This window comes from Malania oleifera, chromosome 4 (genome assembly GCF_029873635.1).
Source record: "Malania oleifera isolate guangnan ecotype guangnan chromosome 4, ASM2987363v1, whole genome shotgun sequence".
Taxonomy (NCBI): domain Eukaryota; kingdom Viridiplantae; phylum Streptophyta; class Magnoliopsida; order Santalales; family Ximeniaceae; genus Malania; species Malania oleifera.
Window position 1 is genome coordinate 108,473,336 of NC_080420.1, and position 9,665 is coordinate 108,483,000.

The window sequence follows — 9,665 nt, forward strand, 5'->3', positions numbered from 1 at the left end:
AACGAAAGATCTCAAATATATTTACCAAAGTACTTAAAATCTTTTAGTACAACAATATCTCCAATATCAAATATTATCATCTGTAAAATTTTAAAACATTAAAAAATACAACTAATCTAAGATCTATTCTAAATAACTCTTACTATTCCACCCATGCTTCCACTACGCTACTCTGATTTTGATTAGGCACCTTAGGGTATCTAAAATATATGAAAATAATTGGGTGAGACTCTTCTTAATAAGTATGGACTAGATTATTATCAGTGTGAATAAAATGAGTTTTAGTGTAAAAATAATTTAATAATAATAACTATTAAAACTGCATTTGAATAATTATAAATCAATTGTATAAAATTAAACTTACTTTCTTTCAAATCATAACTTAGGTCTAATAAATGGGCCTGATCACATAAATATATAAATATGTATAAAAGACTCCCTTTGGCCTATGACTATCACGTGTAACCCCCATGACCGAGTTGTGCGATCCGAAGACTGGACATAGCCAGTTGGTCGGTCAACCAACCAAACTAAGTCAAATATCATATGTCTACAAGATCGATTTGCCTACCATATCTTGGTCTGAAAACAATTGGATATTCCATCTCTACTCAGGCCAAATCAACTATCCACCGCCAACACTTCCACAACAGTATGTCTGCACTAATATCCATCTCTAGCTATTGTACCGAATATTCACCACATTGAGACCATCAGGGTTTTTAAACATATAAATATAATTTATGCTATAAAAACATTATCATAATCTCATATACATAATCCCGCATAAAAATCTCAAACTTACTCATGATTCACAATCAAACACGTAATAAATATATCATCATAAAAATCTCAAATTTGCTCAATTATGAAATGAAATAAATAAACTCATGTCACACGATTTGTATAACAATTATAATTTCATAAAATACTGAAGATAATGTTTAAAAATATATTCGGGTTTATTTTAATAAAAATGCGGGTATTTTGAAAAATTTAATCCCCACTATATTTTGAAAAATTCCAAATGTGATCAAATCCCCGCAGTATAATTTAACTCAAATATATTTAAATCAAAGCTGACATAATATCCCCATAATCATATACTGAAATTTAATCAGTTAAATTTTAAAATAAAAATTGACATAATATCCCTATAATCATATGTTCAAATTTATTCGGTTAGATTTTTTTAGAAATAAGAACCTGACATAATTTAGTCTACTTACACTAACCCTGGAGTGGTGCCTATGGCGTGTAGATGATGAAATTTTTCCAGTTAAATCATTGAAGAGTGAAACTATGACCTGAGAATGATGTTCGCTCTTCAATTTCACAGAGAAATGGAAGAAAAATTAAGAGAGAGAGAGAGAGAGAGAGAGAGAGAGAGAGAGAGTGGGGGGGGGAAGACTTCTTTAGGAAGTCTCCTCAACTTCCTATATATATATTATTTAATTAATTATTATTTTTATTTTATTTTTTAAAAAATTACTACACTAATTACGTATAAATATTTTTGGGATCGTTAAGATTATGGCCTTGTACTTGTTCTTATCCACCTCACTACTTTCATTACTATAGTAGATTAGGAAACCCAAAAAAAATTCTCCGCTCACTCCAAAGGCTATTTTAATGGATTCATTTTTAGTCTATGATATCTCATCCTTCTAAAACTAAAATCAAGTCATGAAGGTAGGTGGTTTTCAAAGGCATTGAATTTGACCACTGCATCATCAATATATACCTCCATGAACTTGCCAAGAATATCATGAAAAATCAAGTTCATAACCCTCAAGTGGTAGCACCAGTATTTTTAAGCTTGAAAGATATTACCACTCATTTCAATATATGCCAATAGAATAAAGCCATTGGAATGTCGGCTTAAGAATGTCTCGCTAAGTAATGAATATCTAATTGTAGCATTAGCATCCATCCAGAAGGAAAGCATTTCATGTTTTGACACTTCATCAATTAGTAAGTTTACGTTTGGTATTGAATATTCATCTTTAGTGATGACTGCATTTAAGTTCTAAAAGTCTATGCACACCCTTCATACACACGCGCGCGCGTATATACACACACACATATATTAGACTACCATTCAACATACTTGATTGTTTGAATAATTATATTCTAGCCTTTAAGAGACGTACTATTTCCTTCTTCACTTTTTGTGTTACTTTGTTTAACTTCTTCATCTAAGATTGTTGTTAGACTTGGTGATATCCCAAGAGAGGGTGAATTGAGTATTTAAATTTTTAGGTCAAATATTTAATCCGTTTACAACCTAAATCGAACCTGAGTTTAGTGTATGTAAGACAATCACAAACAATGCATAAAAATAAATATACAAGTGCGGAAATTTAAAGAGTGTAGGGATGGAGAAAACAAGACCGCGATTTTACAAGGTTCGGTTATACCCGCTTACGTCCTTACCCCAAGACAACCACTCAAGGATTTCTACTATTCACTCCTCCAACGAGGCGGAGCTACCTCTTACAATCCCTCCTTATAGGCGGAGATACCTCTCCAAGTAATATCCCCTTGCTTGGCATGATTCCAACCCGAATCGTGAAAGTAGAAAGAAAAATACAAGGGTTTGTGTACAAAGAATGCTCCTTAAAGAGCTGATGAGTACAATGAAAGAACAAAATTAATACACTCTTAATGAATAAGATTTGAAGCTCAGTAGAGTAGAATAATGTTCTCTAAAGTATTTTGAAAAATAAAGTTAAGAGAACTTGCAAATGAAGTGAAGGATATTTCTCAATATTGCTTAAGGATTCAAAGATGTTCAAAAGTGTTCTCTAACTCTCTAAGCCTACTACTTATAGGCAAACTTGAAATATAGCCGTTTTATGGTCATTGGAGAGTTTAATATATATTTTATTTTGAAAAATATGACTGTTTTTATAGTTGTTATGGGTTTTTTCCCGCGAGATCCGGTCGATTGGACTGAGGTTTGGTCACACAAACAGTGGGCGATTTCTAGAATAGAAATTTTCGATCGCCCGACCTTATGATCCAGTCGCCTGGATCATGCTTCGTAAACTTTGGTCGCCCGGACCAAACATTCGGTCGCCCGATTGCCTTCCAATCTTGGGTTTTTGGGCTTTTCAGGGTTCAAACTTATTTTAGACTTGTTGAAATTTTTTATTAATTTAATAAAATGATTTTCCATGACAAGGTTAGGTCCCTAAGGTCCATCTAAGGTCGGGTATGAGCTTCACTTCAAATTCATTAAGACATGTACGTACAATCAATCCTAAATGCAATACAATTGAAAATTCTTTAAGTCTTCAACTCTTACTCTTCAAATACTACATGGATTTTGCTAAGTGTTCTGTCGTTGAATGCTTCATGGTTTCCATTTTGCATCGATCATTGTGCTTTCTCAAATCATCATTCCTGTTCACATACTTAAAGCACAAATGAGATGCTTTGGTTTGTCATTTATCAAAACGGGATCACGCTCAAAAAGCCAACAATCTCCCCCCTTTTTTTATGATGACATATACACGAGCAAAATGAGGTAGCCTGACAAGCCTTCCCTTCACAATATGGATAAATTCAAAAAATCGACAATGTATTTCATTTCAAGCATATTCAAATGAAGACTTTAGAATTTTTTCAAGTTGAAAACTTTTGAGTTCAGTTTAGATTGCATTTAGCGTTGAAAATGACTTTGAAAAGATTTTCAAATAATTAAGTCACATGATACACATATATAGCAATAGTTGTGTAAAAATATCATGTTGTGTCTTAGGAATACTGTGGGTTAAGAAATAGGTGTTGAATAACAGTCACAGTAAGATGGGTGAGTATATTTTGTATTTTACTCATATATTCTCCCCTTTTTGAAATTTTCTCCCCCTTTTGAATTCTAAGCCAAACTTAAAGATAGATGAGTATAAGTTATGAATTCTGCTCTTTTGCTCAAATATTCTCCCCCTTTTGACATCATCAAAAGGTGTGAGGGACAAGTAAAACAATGTTTGCTTTTAAAAGACTTCCCCTTTTTGACAAAATAGTGAGCTTAGATGTAGTGAATTACTTACACGTATTAATTAATTCAGTTGAGTATACAAATCTAGTATAAGTAACCAATGAAATCTTAGAACATAAGGTTAGACCAAATGGAGTCCATGAACCATAGTTTCCTAAAAAATATAGAATTTGTATATGATTTGCATTATTGTTAGGAAAGGTTCAAGAACCAGGACACTATTATGCATAAGACTTTTAAGATATTTTGGTCTAGAATGGAGCTTATGTTCCCCTACATGTCTTTAATCATATTTTTCTTTTTTCCAGTGGTTATTGAGGATGAATTTTCATTTACGCATCCAACATTCAGAAACTAGCTCAACATCACTCAACCAGCATGCAACATCTTGTTCAACTATACAACATGCAAATCGCAATTGTCTGCATCCAACATGCAAAAACTGACAAAATTATTCAATACAGATAATAACTATGGTCTACATCAAGCATGCAGAAGCTTGCACAAATATTCAACAATTAAAATAACTATACTATGGTCTGCATCAAGCATGCAAAAGCTTTTATAAATATTCAATATAAATTAGAGTTTTACCATAGTATGCATCAAGCATTTAGAAGCTTATATAGATATTCAACAGTTATAATATGCATATCATTGTCTGCATTGAGCATGTAGAAGCTTCTATTCAAACCAATGTATGAGCGTGCATTCACAATATTTCATCAATTGATATCCAACATCCAGTACACAAATATCTCATAAGCTAATTCTCCAGCATGCATAAACAATATGTCCAATATGTTCTTAGAAAAGCATAATAATAAAAAGAGACTGAGTGTTTTGAATAAAACATACAACAATAACATCAAATGTTTTCAAATTAAACAAATGCTCCCCCTCACAGTATGTTGTCCTAGTCATGATCTTCCTCTGATGAGCTGTCATCGTCCTCGGATGAGCTTTCTTCCATTGGTGTCTTCCCTTTCAAGGTGGAGGTGCCTTCAAAGCTATTAAATTGATCGTTGAGGATCTAAAAGTTAGCATGCATGGTCTCACTCAACGTGTCGATATCCTCTCAAATCATGTACATTTTGGAGTCTACATCCACTCGGAAATCATTGAAGGCCTCGGTAAGCTTTGTTATGGAGGCAATGAGCTCGGGAAACTGTGTGGCCTATTCAGGTATTTGAGGCTCGTCTTGTGGATCATCTTGTTGAGCATGTGTCTGTTCCTCCATCTTTTTATGCAAAGGCATCTTGGCCCCCCAGAAACCATCAATTAGTTGATACCCCATTAATTTTACAGTGGTGGAGGTAAAAAAATCACTAGGACGACGAGGAATAAATAAGGAGGAGGCACAATTAAATCCAAGACTTTCAAAGACACAGTTTAGCATTCCTCCACAAGGAAGAATGACCCAGTTGTCACTTTCCTTGGCAAACATCCATCTAATAATCAGAGTTGGCAAATCTAGTCTTTTCCCGTAAATAAGCACCACATCACAAAGCAATCTAGGTAAGATATATAATCTCGAGATCCACTTTTTGGAAGTAAATTATATGAAATGAATAGGTGGACGATTTTGGCTTCTAGGGTGAGAGTCTTATAGGTTGGAGGATGCCTAAGGTTTGGAATCAGTTCTTCCATCACCCGGGATAGGATTTGTTGAGGGTTGAATTCATGTTCCATTATCCACGAGGTTCCTACGTTTAGACACTCAAAGGTACCTCGACTCAAACCAAACATATCAGCAATGATTTGGCCATTAAAGCTATAGGGTTTATCTAACACTTGGGAGGTAAATTCATTCCCATCATGGTCAAGGTTGGCATAGAATAAACGTACTAAATGTGATAAAACCCCCTCAGGTTGGTAGGACAAGAATTAGAACAAACCTAAACCCTAAACATTTCAACCACATTTGGGAAATATAAACTCATGAAGGTTAGATTGATAATTTTACCTAAGATGGGTTCAAGAACCCTAAGCTTGTCATGGTATCTCTTTTTGGCCTTGGTGGATACGAACCAACAGCTTGAACTTTCCCATTCTTCTTGGGTTGAAGCTTCCTTTTGTCTCCTTTTAATCTTTCTCTTGGAATTTTGAGGGAATGGATGTATGGAAGAGATTTCATGGGTTTAGTGGAGGAAATGGTCCCAAATCGAAGGAGAAATGTGGATTTTGAGATTTCGGAGGAAAAGAGAGAGTTTGGGAGTGAAATGGACAAAATTATGGATTTTTGCGCGTGAAATATATAAATAGCCCCAATGGTTCGGTTGACCGAAGAGAGATTCCGGTCGCCCGAGCTGAAGACAAAAAGATCCGATTGACTGGGTCTTGAGTTTGGTTGCCTGGGCCTCAAACGAAGAGCTCCAATCGACTAGGCTATGCTTTCGGTCGCCCGAATAGGGCAATTTTCTTGAATTTTTACCCTTTTTGGCTCCTTTTTGCCTTGATTGCTTAATCAATTGTTTATAGGCAACATTTATTGCATGTAATAGCCCTAATTCACATCTTATTTGAATAAATCTATCTTCTAGAAGTGGTTTTGTGAATATGTCAGCCCATTGCTCGTCAGTGCATACGAATTCAAGTGCTATATCTCCCTTTTACACATAATCATAAATAAAGTGATGTCTAATCTCAATATGTTTGGTTTGTGAATGTGAGATAGGATTCTTGGAGATATTTATGGCACTAGTATTGTCGCATTTGATCAGGACTGTAACATAGTGCAATTTATAGTCCGTAAGTTGTTGTTTCATATATAAAGTTTGGGCACAATAACTCCCTACAGCTATGTATTCAGCCTCGGCTGTGGATAGAGCTACTGAATTTTATTTCTTGGAAAACCACGAAACTAGAGCTTGTCCCAGGAAATAACATGTTCCACGTATGCTCTTTCGATCAACTTTGCTCTTGGCAAAGTGTGCATCGGAGTAGCTGACTATCTCAAACGAAGTGAACTTAAGATACCATAAACCTAAGTCAATGGTGTCAATTATGTATCTAAGTATTCGTTGGACAGTGAGTAAATGTAATTTGTTGACTTTTTAAGTCCTATCCCGTTTTGATAATTACAAATCACAGCATCTCATTTGTGTGCTAAGTGTATAAACAGATTTATGTTTTTGTAAGCACAAATGACTGATGCAAAATGGAAGCCATGAAGCACTTACACGATTACGTTTCTTGGCACATTCCATGGGAATCTGAAGAGCAAAAGCTTGAAGACTTGTAGTTTTTCAGTTGTAAAGTTTACAAGTTTCAATTGTGCATGCATATCATTTGATTTAAATTGAAGCTCTACACTAACCTTAGATTAACCTTAGGAGCTCCAATCTTTCATGAAAAACCTTTTATTTAAAATGTTTAACTTACACAAAAGGTTTGAAATGGTTTCGAAAACAAATCACTGGCCAAAACTCATTTTTATAAAGGGGCCAGTAGACCGGATCATAAACCCGGTCGACCAGTGTTCAAGTAAAGATGATTCGGCAAACCGAACCGCGCTAAAAGGGAAATCGCCCTTTAACCAGTTGACCGGACCATGGGTAGTCGACCAGAACTCTTAGGTTGAAGCTTTTTTGAACTTCAAACGGTCAGATTTTTTGAAATAAATTATTATCTTACTCTCCAATGGTCATATAACGGCTATAATTTGAATTTGGTTATAAATACCAAACCATTTCACTTGGAGAAAGTTAGAGAATTATCTTGAAAGTTTAGTTTAACATTCTTTGATTCTTGTTTATATTTTATACTCATTTTGTAGATCAAATTCATAGTTCTCCTACTTTCATTTAGAAAACTCTTTTGGAGAAAATCTTTTGAGTTATTCAAGAAAGCCTTGAATTCACTCACATATACTTGCTTCAAAGGCTTCTTACTCTTGATATTTCAAAGGTCAATCTTGAGAAAATCATTTTTCATACTCTTATTTACTTGCATAATATTTTCTAAGAGAAACACCAAAACTTTATCGAACTTCATATTTAAAATCATTTGAGAGTGCATTTAGAAAGTTTTTTATTGTACAAATCAACTCTTGAAGGAGTATTTCATTATACGCAAAGCTTATTTTCAAATCATCTTTTCGTGGTTCGGGTTGTGAACCGTACCAAGTGAGGGTATGTCACTTGGAGAGGTATCTAAGCCAAGAAGGAGGGATTACGGTGTGAATTGTACCGAGTGAGGGTATATTTCTCAGAGAGGTGTCTCCGCCTATAAGGAGGGATTATAGTGTGTACCGTATCGAGTGAGGGGACATCATTTGGAGAGGTTTCTCCACTTGTAAGGAGGGATTGCAATGGCAGCTCCACCCTGATTTAAAAGGAGCAAGAGAGTGGAAATCCTTGGGTGGTTTGCTCGAGGCAAGGATGTACGCATAGATAGCCGAACCTTGTAAAATCTTGGTGTCGTTCTCTTTAAACCCTACACTCTTTATATTTTCACACGTGTATGATTTTATATATATAGTTATAATTGATTTACATACACGCCTTTAATTTTAATTGAGATATTATTAGTGAATCGGTTAAATAATTAGCAAAATTTTTGAAAATCCAATTCACCCCTCCCCCCCCCCCCTCTCGGGATTACACCAATCCTCACATGATTCTTTTGGTGCGGCTTGAAATCTGGCACACATGCACACACTGAACATTATGTCGAGTCTACTAGTTGTTAAATATAGCAAACTACCAATCATTCCTCGATATAGTTTAACATTTATCGATATACCTTATTCATCTTTATCAAGCTTAATGGAAGGGCTCATAGGGGTTCCCAATACTTTGCCATCGTTTAGGTTAAATTTTTTGAGTAGGCCTTTCACATACTTTGATTAGTTAATGAATGTGGCATATTCAGCTTGTTTAATTTGAAGCCCGAGAAAGAAAGTGAGTTCTCCCATCATGATCATTTCGAATTCCTCTTGCATGCATTTGGCGAACTCATTGCACATTTCCTCATTGGTTGCTCCAAATATGATGTCATCTACATATATTTAGGCAAGGATCATGTTTTCCTTTTTGGTTTTGATGAATAGCGTAATGTCAATCTTCCCTCTTGAAAATCCATTATTCAGGAGAAAACCACTTAACCTTTCATACCAAGCTCTAGGAGCTTGATTTAAACCATACAAAGCTTTGGATAATTTAAACACATGATTTGGATATTTGTGGTTCTAAAAACCAAGAGGTTGCTCAACATATACTTCCTCATTGATGTAGTCATTTAAGAAAGCGTTTTTGACATCCATTTGATATAATTTGAAATCCTTAAAGGATGCATAAGCTAACAACATGCGAATGGTTTCCATCCTTGCCACTGGAGCATATGTTTGCTCATAATCTATTCCTTCTTCTTAGTTATAGCCTTGTGCTACTAATCTAGCTTTATTATGAACTACTACTCCATTTTCATCCTTTTTATCTCTATAGTCCCATTTGGTTCCTATGATGTGTGATGATTTGATCTAGGAACCAAGGTCCAAACTTTGTTTCTCTCAAACTAATTTAATTCTTCCTGCATTGATAACACCCAAGATTCATCTTCAATTGCATCATGAACATTTTTAAGCTCTTCTTGAGATAAAAATATCATGTGACTACACATGTTTCTTAGAGATGAACGAGTGGCTACCCCACGTGAA